We start from the raw sequence: 12,106 nt of genomic DNA, 5'->3' as shown, positions 1-12,106 counted from the left end.
TGATTTTAAGTCTTGACTTTGCTTGAACTTCTGAGCACATGTTGACCCAAAGCTGCCAATGGCTCGACAATCCAGCTTTGACCCCTGACTGGCGTACCTTTTGTTTCTCATCAAATTGTGTTAACTTTGTCCTTTGTTGACCTCATGCAGGGTGACTGTATTTCTCTAAATACAAAACTCCAAGATAAAGTGAATTTCCTCAAGTCCTCAATGAAGGAATAGTGGAAGACTGCACGAGAAGGTAATTTATTTATTTTCGGGATTATTAATTATATTTCTTTGATTTCTATCATAGAAGGTTTCACGACAAACGTATCTCACTCATACTCTGTTTATCTTTTCAGAACTGAGGGCTGAGTTTGAGCAAAATAAAGCAGCTTCACAAGAGTCTCATCAATTGGAAAAGCTTCCTCTGCAGGTACGAGTTTCACTCACATCAAACAGTGTGTTAACATAAAGATAACTAGAATGGCACTCAGAAGAGTGCATACCTCCACCAGACAGGACCGTTTACGTTCCATACACCACTGATAAGCCGCAATCTGCATCCGGACCTGAACCAAAAGCTAATTGGGTTGTTTTTCTCAGCTTCCCAACTCATCCACCAAGTATCGTCCGAATAACTTTTTGAAATATCACCCGATGTGTCATGTTTGACCCAATCACTCAATGTTGAAGAATCATTCAACAAAATTCTCAAATTCGGATCCAGATCTTCAGCAAAACCGAAAATAATCTTCCTTGTCACACAACCAGCCTGTCCACCAAGTTTTGTCCAAATCCATCAACTTTTTGAGATATTCTGTTCAAGATAGTTCGGAGTGAAAACAGAACCTCCGTCCACGTTTGGTGGCAGAGGTAAAACCACATCAAACAAAAGTGTGTTAATAGGAGGATAAAAACACTTCTATCAGGATCTTGGAGGTGTGTGATACACATAATGTTTATAATCGGTCTAACCTTGATCGATATACATATATATATATATATATATATATATATATATATATATATATATATATATATATATATATATATATATATATATATCTCTTTCTCTCTTTCTCTCTTTCTCTCTTTCTCTCTTTCTCTCTTTCTCTCTTTCTCTCTCTCTCTCTCTTTATTGTTTTCCACCGAATTCTTTCACAGACTAATTCCTCCTCATCTCATGAGCAGTTTTTGGAAAATGAGGTCAACAGTTTGCAGCTCGTCTTGGAAATGCGTACGGAGCAAATAAAGGATGTTGAGAAGGTGCAGCTCCTGCAGGAAGAGGTAAGTTACGTGACGATCACCCTTTTTACTTTCCACAGTGGAATCTTGTAATTTGGGACCAATTTGTAAGAAGGAATGTGAAAAATTCAGGGGATACGAGATTATTGACAATTCTTGAAACCTCCCTTTGATTAATTCATACCATGAAACCTTTCTTCAGCATTTGAGATGAATTCTTCGACAGATTTCAAGTGGAATTTCCCCTCCATCCCCACATTGTGTCCCCTTCTTCTTTCATTTTGTGTATTTATCAAAATTGTGAGGTTTCAGCAAGGAAACAAGCCGGTAACATCCACTGATTTTGGAGTTATTGGAACTTTCAAGTAAAGGGACAATTGAGCAGTTGCTGAGGATTGTTAGACAACTTATGTTAACCTTGTCCGCACTACAGAATGTGAATGATGATTTTCACTTGTCTTACGTCAAGATGGATGAATGGATTGGTACACTCCAATCTGACACATTGACATTCTTAATGACAATTTCCTCATCAAAGGACATTGTGGAACCCTGTGATCCCTTAATCTGAAACCTATCATGGTACTCATCTGAAAAGGAACACAAGAGGCTGGACACCCAACCTTGTGGCCCAAACAGAGTGACAAGGACATTGATGAACCTGAATAAATTGACTGTGTGCTCTATATTTTTGGGTTCATAAGAGAGAAGACGGGTCTGCTGTGATGCAACTACACTTGAAGAGTTACCTGCAGATCATGCAGACCATGCAGGTGAGTTTTCAGCAGAGCTTTGACCCCTAACAGGTCCCATTCACACTTCTATGACCTCTTCAATAGTACGTTTTACCAAATTCGAGCTCCTGGGATCTCGAGCATCTTACGGACCTGGTCTCTGAAAAGAGAAACATGCTTTCTTGATCACTTGTGAGAATTTTGTCCATTTCAGCAGACTTGCACTCAACGTCTTTGTGACGTCATTGAGCAGAGTACATACAAGTATTGTATGCACAATCTGCTCAATAATTCATCCCTCGTTGGTTGTTATCTCTATTCGTGGGTTTCAGAAGATGGGACAGAGTCCTCCCAGGACTCAATGTCTCCGTGTGTGTGTGTGTGTGTGTGTGTGTGTGTGTGTGTGTGTGTGTGTGTGTGTGTGTGTGTGTGTGTGTGTGTGTGTGTGTGTGTGTGTGTGTGTGTGTGTGTGTGTGTGTGTGTGTGTGTGTGTACACAAGTTGTTCTCCATATTGTCCTCTGCCATGGATAGATGTATATCCAAAGTGAACCCTATTTTAAGCTCTCCTTGATATCGTCCTCATTGTGCGTTGTTCACCTGAGAAAATTGGTCCATGTGTTCGTATTTGGTCTGAAACGATCTTGTTCCTTTCAGATCTTCAGCTTTTCGATCGTTTTATTCAACTTTAATAAAGTGCAAGCAGTAAAATTGGCCGGTAATAATTAATTTGGTGTAATAACAGGGCAGGGCCCAGAACGCAACCTTGAGGAACTCCAGCCTGGACAGGAAGAGGGGATGAAAGAACTCCATTTAGGGCCACACGTTGACTGCGACAGGAGAGGAAGTCTGCGAGCAATGAGTGGAGAATGGAGATGGCCTTGGATACCATAGGAAGAGAGTTTGGTGAGCAGGGCAAGATGCCAGACTGTGTCAAAAGCACGTGATATGTCCAGGGATACGGCTCGGATTTCCTTTCTGGCATTGAGGACCTCCATCCATTGTTGGGAGAGCAGAAGCAACATATCCAGGGTAGAGTGACCTGGTTTGAAACCAAATTAATAATCGGAAATCAAGCCATTGGAGAAGAGGAAGGATTTAATGTCTGAAGCGATGATGGATTCCATAACCTTGCTGATGATTGGGAGAAGGGTGATTGGTCTGTAGTTGCAGGGATATGTTGTTGCACCTTTTTATGCAGGGCAGTAATATTTGCTGATTTCCAAGCAGATAGCAGATGACCTTGAGCAAATGAGAGGGTGAATAGAACAGAGAGAGGGTGAGCAAGAGCAGAAGAGCAGGTTTTTAGGACATGTGGGCTGATGCCGTCTGGACCGGTTGCAGAATCTGAGTCAAGGTTTGACAGCAAGCTCTCCACCTTGTCAGGAGAAAAGGACACAGATTCAGGGACAGTTGGGTGCGACTGGGTAAGGTGGGTCGAGAAAGCGATGGGTTTTGGACAAGATTTAGCTGCAAACACCGAGTTTGGGCATTCAGCCTTTTTCACGTGCGGTATCAGCAGTGTGGCCATTTGAGGTAAGGGAGGGGATGGAGGGGGAACATACACCAGAAACAGATTTGATTAGATGCCACCAGGATTTTGAGGGGGGAGAGAGGTTTGAGAGTTCAGACGAGCTTAGAAAGATGTTGTTTTCTGGCTCTCCTGAGGGTAGATACACACTTGTTCCGAGCTTTATGGAAGGAACTGAGATTGCCCTCATTTGGGTTTGCTTTCCATGAGGCAAAGGAAAGTTGTTTCAGGACAACTGCCTCACCACAAGCTTCAGTAAACCTAGGGCGGGAGGAAGGGTAGAACAACTGAAGACGAGAGAGGATAAATCTGTGCATGAGGGAGAGCAAGTTTCTTTGAAAGAATTCCCAGGATGAGTTGATGTTGGAGAAAGTAGCGATAGGAGACCAGTCTATAAGTTTGATGGTTGCTTGGAGACCCTGCCAGTCGGCTTGAGTGAAATGCCAGACTCGACGGCAGTGAGGTGGTTCTCTGATAATAGCCAGAGAGATGTCCACTTTGACAAGGACGTGGTCAGAAGAACCGATTGGTGTGGAGGAAGAGCAGCAGATATTGTCAGGGAAATTTGTCAAAATCAGATCCAGAAGAGATGGAGTACCATTGTTGAGATCCGGATCGGGAAGTTGACAGATTGAGTCAGTCCCAATGAGTTGCAGAAAGCTTTTGCTGAGGTGCCATGGCAGGTGAGAGAGGTACCCACACCTCGCCAACTGACATGATGACAATTGAAGTCGCCACATATGAGGAAGAGAGAGTTTGGATGAGAAGATAGAAGTTGGTCCATGTTTTCGGATAGTGAGGTGTAGATTGAGTCATCACTGTTAGCTGGATGGTACAAAATAAAAACATGAGGTGGGAGTGGAGGGTAAGCCGTAGCCATCGGTATTCCTGGGGGTGTGGGGGAGTGAGTGCAGTGCATGGAGAGTGAGGAATAGAGTCTTTGATGAAGAGAGCAACTCCTCAGGTCTGTCATACTGGAGGAGGGAGTAACCAGGAAGAGATACTTGAGAGTCAGACACGTCTTGGGGGAGAAAAGTTTCTGTTCGGCAGATTATGTCTGGTTTGTCAGTGGCAACCTGTATGGAAAGATCTGAAAGGTTTGAGTAAAGGCCCTGGATATTTGAGGTCCACACTGTTAATGAAGAGGGAGAGGAGGAGGCTTTGGGTGCAGAGGGTGGGAGGGGAGGGGGAGGGTAGGACAAGGGATGAGGGGGGGGAGGTGAGGGTTGTTGAAAGAGTGTGGGGGATTGCAGAATAGCTCAGAGAGGGGGCCAGTTGAGGAGGAGAAAAGGCTCTGTGGTGCTGGGGGAGAGGGGGCACAAGAGAGGGGGAAGAAGGCAGTTGAGGATTTGAGGAGGTGGAGTGAAGAGATGGAGGTGAGAGGGCAGTGGAAGGAGGAAGCTTTGTGGTTGAGAGGGGGGCAACTTTGAGAAGGATGAGTGAGGGGGGTGAATGGTGGGAGAAAGGTGAGGGGGAGTTTTGAGAGAGGTGAGAGGGAGGCTTGGAGGGAGAAGAGTGTGATGGTTGCTTTGAGAGTGAGGGGTGAGAGGGGTGAGTTGGCACTGAAATTGGAAGAAAAGAATGGTTGATGGAAAGCGAAAATCCATGGCAAACTGGGTTTTTTTAAAAAAAAGTTTTAGGTCAGAGGTGCGATTAAACACGTTTCTTGATGGATGCAATGAAGGCGAATTGAGAGAATGGAGAGAAGAAACGCTGTAACAGTTGGATTTTTTGGGCAAGGTATGAAGGAGAGGTCGAATTGAGAGCAGTCTGTTTAAATAGTCGAAGAGTAGTGCATTATGATACAGTAAAGTGTACCACATGTGTGAAAGAGGAAGATGAAGCATTATAAGAGATTATTTTTTATTATTATTATTGTTATTATTGTTTGAGAGAGTTATCAGATTCAGTCATGGAAGTGCCGTAGAAAAAATTGTGAGGTGAATGGTGAAATTGGATCGATAAACGCAGGGGGTCTAAACAGATCACGTGGTTATGGGAGAAGTACTTGGCTCTGGAAGGTGTATCGTCAAAAGTGAAATTATTTGTTTTAAATAATAAAATTAATTGCTTCACATTTGGAAAAGGGAAGGTTGAAGTAAAATCGTGGAAGTGTGTGGTGAATTTGGACGGTAAATGCAGTGTGAAGCTGCTGGGTCGATGAAAAGTACCAGAGAGAATGAGAATGAAAGAGAGAGAGAATGAAAGTGAGAGAGAATGAAAGAGAGAGAGAATGAAAGAGAGAGAGAATGAAAGAGAGAGAGAATGAAAGAGAGAGAGAGAGAATGAAAGAGAGAGAGAGAGAATGAAAGAGAGAGAGAGAGAATGAAAGAGAGAGAGAGAGAATGAAAGAGAGAGAGAGAGAGAGACAGAGAGAGACAGAGAGAGAGACAGAGAGAGAGAATGAAAGAGAGAGAGAGAGAGAGAGAATGAAAGAGAGAGAGAGAGAATGAAAGAGAGAGAGAGAGAATGAAAGAGAGAGAGAGAGATGAAAAGAGAGAGAGAGAATGAAAGAGAGAGAGAGAGAATGAAAGAGAGAGAGAGAGAATGAAAGAGAGAGAGAGAGAATGAAAGAGAGAGAGAGAGAATGAAAGAGAGAGAGAGAGAATGAAAGAGAGAGAGAGAGAGAGAATGAAAGAGAGAGAGAGAGAGAGAATGAAAGAGAGAGAGAGAGAGAGAATGAAAGAGAGAGAGAGAGAGAGAATGAAAGAGAGAGAGAGAGAGAGAATGAAAGAGAGAGAGAGAGAGAGAATGAAAGAGAGAGAGAAAGAGAGAATGAAAGAGAGAAAGAGAGAAAGAGAGAATGAAAGAGAGAAAGAGAGAAAGAGAGAAAGAGAGAAAGAGAGAAAGAGAGAAAGAGAGAAAGAGAGAAAGAGAGAAAGAGAGAAAGAGAGAAAGAGAGAAAGAGAGAAAGAGAGAAAGAGAGAAAGAGAGAAAGAGAGAAAGAGAGAAAGAGAGAAAGAGAGAAAGAGAGAGAGAGAGAGAGAGAGAGAGAGAGAGAGAGAGAGAGAGAGAGAGAGAGAGAGAGAGAGAGAGAGAGAGAGAGAGAGAGAGAGAGAGAGAGAGAGAGAGAGAGAGAGAGAGAGAGAGAGAGAGAGAGAGAAAAAACGAGAGAAAACATGGCGCTGATACGGATCATTCGTGTTTACAATGTAATGATCTGTTTGTGTTCTCAACGCTTCTTCATGATCCTCTTCTTCTTCACCATCATGAAGAGTCTTGAAGGTCTCGGTCTCCCTCTCCAACATTAAACAATCATGGTAATCTCCGCTGTGCTCTCCTGTCCACCCACGATTCGAACTCTTCAATCCAAGCCCGACATCGCACACTCACGTGACCCGTCGTATCGAACGGCTTTTTGTCTCGAATAACAGATAAATTGGACCCTCCAAACGCCATCTTGATGGAGCACACTCGGTCGACTTTAATCCTTGTCACCAATATCACCTCGTCGAGCCAAGGAACCACAGAAACCAGCGAGAGTACGGACAACACACGATGACTCGCACTGCTGGTTTGATCAGCCATCTTAGAACCTCCTTCCGGTTGTTGTTGATCGTCTTCCTTTTCCTTCACCCTCTTCTTCTTTATTTTCTTCTTCTTCTTCATTTCATTCGCCCACTTCTTCTTCTTCATCATTACCTCACTCTCTTCTTCTTCTGTTGTTGTTGTTGTACAGCATCGTGACAGTACAACGGAGTGACATGTATTCGAAACTATCCAAACACAATACAAACCATTATCATGACAGTAAACTGTTCATACCTGGTGGAGGTGTGTGCTCTACCGAGTTCCGTTCTAGTTTCAAAGTGTCCCTCCTCCCTCCGACGCCCATTGAGACCGTGACATGCACTGAATGTGTTTGTTTTATGTGGTGTTGGGTGCAGCGCAGCACTGATGGACCGAATGACCTCCTACTCCGTCAACGTCCCTCGTTTTCGTGATTCCATCTATGACGTCATAAAAAGTTATTGTTCGGTTTACTCACAAGTGTTTGCATCATTTTCTGCGAGCACCGGACCTGAACACACGTACTCTGTGAGACTCAGAGCGTCCTCGTCGAGAACATTTGAAGAAAAGAAGGAAATCAAAACGCCGTTCTTCACATCGAAACGCGCTCCTTCGCTTAAGAAGAAGAACCAGAACCATAAGGACACGATGAATCGTGTTGGACGATTTTTTCAGCGCTTGTGCTGCTGCACATTGTCAGTTGGGGATTCCGTGGAGGTGGAATCGATCCCTGAAGTGGACAAGACAAGACCGCAGAACCACAACCATAAGGACACGATGAGTCGTATTGGACGATTTCTTCAGTGCTTGTTCTGCTTCACTGTGTCAGTTGAGGACTCTATGGAGGTCGAATCGACCCCTGAAGTGGACAAGACAAGACCGCAGAACCACAACCATAAGGACACGATGAGTCGTGTTGGACGATTTCTTCAGTGCTTGTTCTGCTTCACTGTGTCAGTTGAGGACTCCATGGAGGTCGAAACGACCCCTGAATTGGACAAGACAAGACCGCAGAACCACAACCATAAGGACATGATGAGTCGTGTTGGACAATTTCTTCAGTGCTTGTTCTGCTTCACTGTGTCAGTTGAGGACTCCATGGAGGTCGAAACGACCCCTGAAGTGGACAAGACAAGACCGCAGAACCACAACCATAAGGACACGATGAGTCGTGTTGGACAATTTCTTCAGTGCTTGGTCTGCTTCACTGTGTCAGTTGAGGACTCCATGGAGGTCGAAACGACCCCTGAAGTGGACAAGACAAGACCGCAGAACCACAACCATAAGGACACGATGAGTCGTGTTGGACAATTTCTTCAGTGCTTGTTCTGCTTCACTGTGTCAGTTGAGGACTCCATGGAGGTCGAATCGACCCCTGAAGTGGACAAGACAAGACCGCAGAACCACAACCATAAGGACACGATGAGTCGTGTTGGACGATTTCTTCAGTGCTTGTTCTGCTTCACTGTGTCAGTTGAGGACTCCATGGAGGTCGAAACGACCCCTGAAGTGGACAAGACAAGACCGCAGAACCACAACCATAAGGACACGATGAGTCGGGTTGGACGATTTCTTCAGTGCTTGTTCTGCTTCACTGTGTCAGTTGAGGACTCCATGGAGGTCGAAACGACCCCTGAAGTGGACAAGACAAGACCGCAGAACCACAGCCATAAGGACACGATGAGTCGGGTTGGACGACTTCTTCAGTGCTTGTTCTGCTTCACTGTGTCAGTTGAGGACTCCATGGAGGTCGAAACGACCCCTGAAGTGGACAAGACAAGACCGCAGAACCACAACCATAAGGACACGATGAGTCGTGTTGGACAATTTCTTCAGTGCTTGTTCTGCTTCACTGTGTCAGTTGAGGACTCCATGGAGGTCGAATCGACCCCTGAAGTGGACAAGACAAGACCGCAGAACCACAACCATAAGGACACGATGAGTCGTGTTGGACAATTTCTTCAGTGCTTGTTCTGCTTCACTGTGTCAGTTGAGGACTCCATGGAGGTCGAAACGACCCCTGAAGTGGACAAGACAAGACCGCAGAACCACAACCATAAGGACACGATGAGTCGTGTTGGACAATTTCTTCAGTGCTTGTTCTGCTTCACTGTGTCAGTTGAGGACTCCATGGAGGTCGAAACGACCCCTGAAGTGGACAAGACAAGACCGCAGAACCACAACCATAAGGACACGATGAGTCGTGTTGGACAATTTCTTCAGTGCTTGGTCTGCTTCACTGTGTCAGTTGAGGACTCCATGGAGGTCGAAACGACCCCTGAAGTGGACAAGACAAGACCGCAGAACCACAACCATAAGGACACGATGAGTCGTGTTGGACAATTTCTTCAGTGCTTGTTCTGCTTCACTGTGTCAGTTGAGAAATCCATGGAGGTCGAAACGACCCCTGAAGTGGACAAGACAAGACCGCAGAACCACAACCATAAGGACACGATGAGTCGTGTTGGACAATTTCTTCAGTGCTTGTTCTGCTTCACTGTGTCAGTTGAGGACTCCATGGAGGTCGAATCGACCCCTGAAGTGGACAAGACAAGACCGCAGAACCACAACCATAAGGACACGATGAGTCGTGTTGGACAATTTCTTCAGTGCTTGTTCTGCTTCACTGTGTCAGTTGAGGACTCCATGGAGGTCGAATCGACCCCTGAAGTGGACAAGACAAGACCGCAGAACCACAACCATAAGGACACGAGTCGTATTGGACAATTTCTTCAGTGCTTGTTCTGCTTCACTGTGTCAGTTGAGGACTCCATGGAGGTCGAATCGACCCCTGAAGTGGACAACACAAGACCGCAGAACCACAACCATAAGGACACGATGAGTCGTGTTGGACGATTTCTTCAGTGCTTGTTCTGCTTCACTGTGTCAGTTGAGGACTCCATGGAGGTCGAAACGACCCTGAAGTGGACAAGACAAGACCGCAGAACCACAACCATAAGGACACGATGAGTCGTGTTGGACGATTTCTTCAGTGCTTGTTCTGCTTCACTGTGTCAGTTGAGGATTCGGTGGAGGTCGAATCGACTCCTGAAGGATGACGATGGCAGAAACGCCGCTGCAGGTATTGCTTGTCGTGAAAGGCCGATCGTTGAAGGTGAGTTTTGAACTCGACCTAGTACACCTGTATTGTATTAACTCGACCTTGTGCACCTGTATTATATTAACTCGACCTTGAACACCTGTATTATATTAACTCGAACGAGTACACCTGTATTATATTAACTCGACCTTGTACACCTGTATTGCATTACCTCGACCTAGTACACCTGTATTGTATTAACTCGACCTTGTACACCTGTCTTGTATTAACTCGACCTTGTACACCTCTATTGTATTACCTCGACCTCGTACACCTGTATTGTATTAACTCGACCTTGTACACCAGTATTGTATTAACTCGACCTTGTACACCTGTATTGTATTAACTCGACCTTGTACACCTGTATTGTATTAACTCGACCTTTCACACCTGTATTGTATTAACTCGACCGAGTACACCTGTATTATATTTACTCGACCTTATACACCTGTATTGTATTAACTCGACCTTTCACACCTGTATTATATTAATTCGACCTTGCACACCTGTATTGTATTAACTCGACCGAGTACACCTGCATTATATTTACTCGACCTTGTACACCTGTATTATATTTACTCGACCTTGTACACCTGTATTGTATAAGACGTATATTTTGGAAGCACCTTGTGTTCCGATCTCCTGAAACTTTGCTCCTTTTATCTCTGTTTTCAACGTTCAATGGTTTCTTAAATTAACCAGAATCGGAATTTTTCGTTTTTTAACCTTTCACTTCACCTGGTCATTTACATCATCGATGTTCGACTCGAACCACCACTGGACGTCAACTCGAACCCCGTGAAGAACCAAGCAGCTTCCACAGAATGAGGATGACACGAGGTGGTTTGCCTTTGCCTTCTTCGTGATTGTCGGAGCAGGAATTAGTGATTTGTTCAGAATGCCGGTGATAACTTCAGCAATAACTTCCGTGGGATCTTTCATGTCCATAAACTAATGCTAGCAGACAGGACACCCGGCTTAACATCCGTCGATCAGACGACACACTTTGTGATGCAACACGCGACCTGCGAAGCACCAATCCGGCAGTTTACAGTTTAGAAGGGAATCAAACCCAGCCCCCATTCGACAGCACAAAGGTAAATGCACTAAATCTGCATCATCCTGTGGGGGTGGTGATCAGATACAGGAAAGTATTGATCTTTGTATCGATTGGGCAAAAGGTTGGCAGATGTAATTTAACCTGAGCAAGTGTAAGGTGTTGGGGATGGGAAAGAACAATGAAAATAGAGATTACAAGTCTGGAGACGGCGATGGTTCACGAGCAATGTACACGGTTCGCCTTTTTTATTTTTGACCTTCGAGGGGACTCCACGGGCAAACTGGCGGGAATCGGAAAAAACGTAAATGATGAAAGTTGTAGTACTCGAAGAGCATACCAACTTTCATTCGAAACAGTTGAAAACCCTGGGAGCTCGATGCCCAATTTATTGATTTTTTTTGACCTTTTCTAAGTTTGTGACCTTGTGACCTTGAGACGAAAATGAAAAATCGAGCTCCGTGGGGATATGCAGGTGCCATTGGGCTAACCAAATACCAAAACCCCTGCCAGATTCGACAAACCCCCTCGGAGAAGATGTAACTTGAAACCAGCTACCCCCTAAAAACACATGTTTTTTGGGCGTGGCTCCACCCATAATGGGCGCACCACGCCCATTATCAGGAAAACACAACGAGATCATGATATAAACCTCCTACCCAAATTTCATCAGGATCGGATCAAAACCCACGGAGCTATGCCCGGGACAGACAGACAGACATACACACTAATAACGAATATAGTGGTCACTTACTGACTCGTGAACCAAAAATAATCCATCTCATGTGCACAAATATTGTTACGAATCTGGAAGCCATGAGCACTCAACATACAGGTCCTGTAGCTCAGTTATTTTGATAAGTAAATGTGGATAGATAGCTCACCTTTCCCTTGTTTAATGGGTAATTGAATGTACATGCGCTGCGAAGTTATTTTGATCGTCAGG

At 44.7% G+C, this 12,106-nt stretch overlaps 1 long non-coding RNA gene across 1 annotated transcript in view; it reads left to right on the top strand.

Annotated features, from left to right (window-relative positions):
* Window positions 1-149: 149 nt before the first annotated feature.
* The window catches only part of LOC147007366 (uncharacterized), a 31,170-nt gene continuing 19,213 nt past the window's right edge, over window positions 150-12,106 (top strand). Inside the window, exons 1-3 of the long non-coding RNA XR_015054228.1 lie at window positions 150-241; window positions 345-418; window positions 1,150-1,272. This is a non-coding gene — a long non-coding RNA (uncharacterized LOC147007366). The remainder of the gene's footprint in view (window positions 242-344; window positions 419-1,149; window positions 1,273-12,106) is intronic.

Source organism: Eptatretus burgeri, unplaced genomic scaffold (assembly GCF_056783735.1).
Source record: "Eptatretus burgeri isolate ZD-2024b unplaced genomic scaffold, Ebu_testis_v1 Ebu_testis_scaffold_252, whole genome shotgun sequence".
NCBI classification, from domain to species: Eukaryota; Metazoa; Chordata; class Myxini; order Myxiniformes; family Myxinidae; genus Eptatretus; species Eptatretus burgeri.
This window is presented reverse-complemented; position numbering and strand designations above follow the sequence as displayed.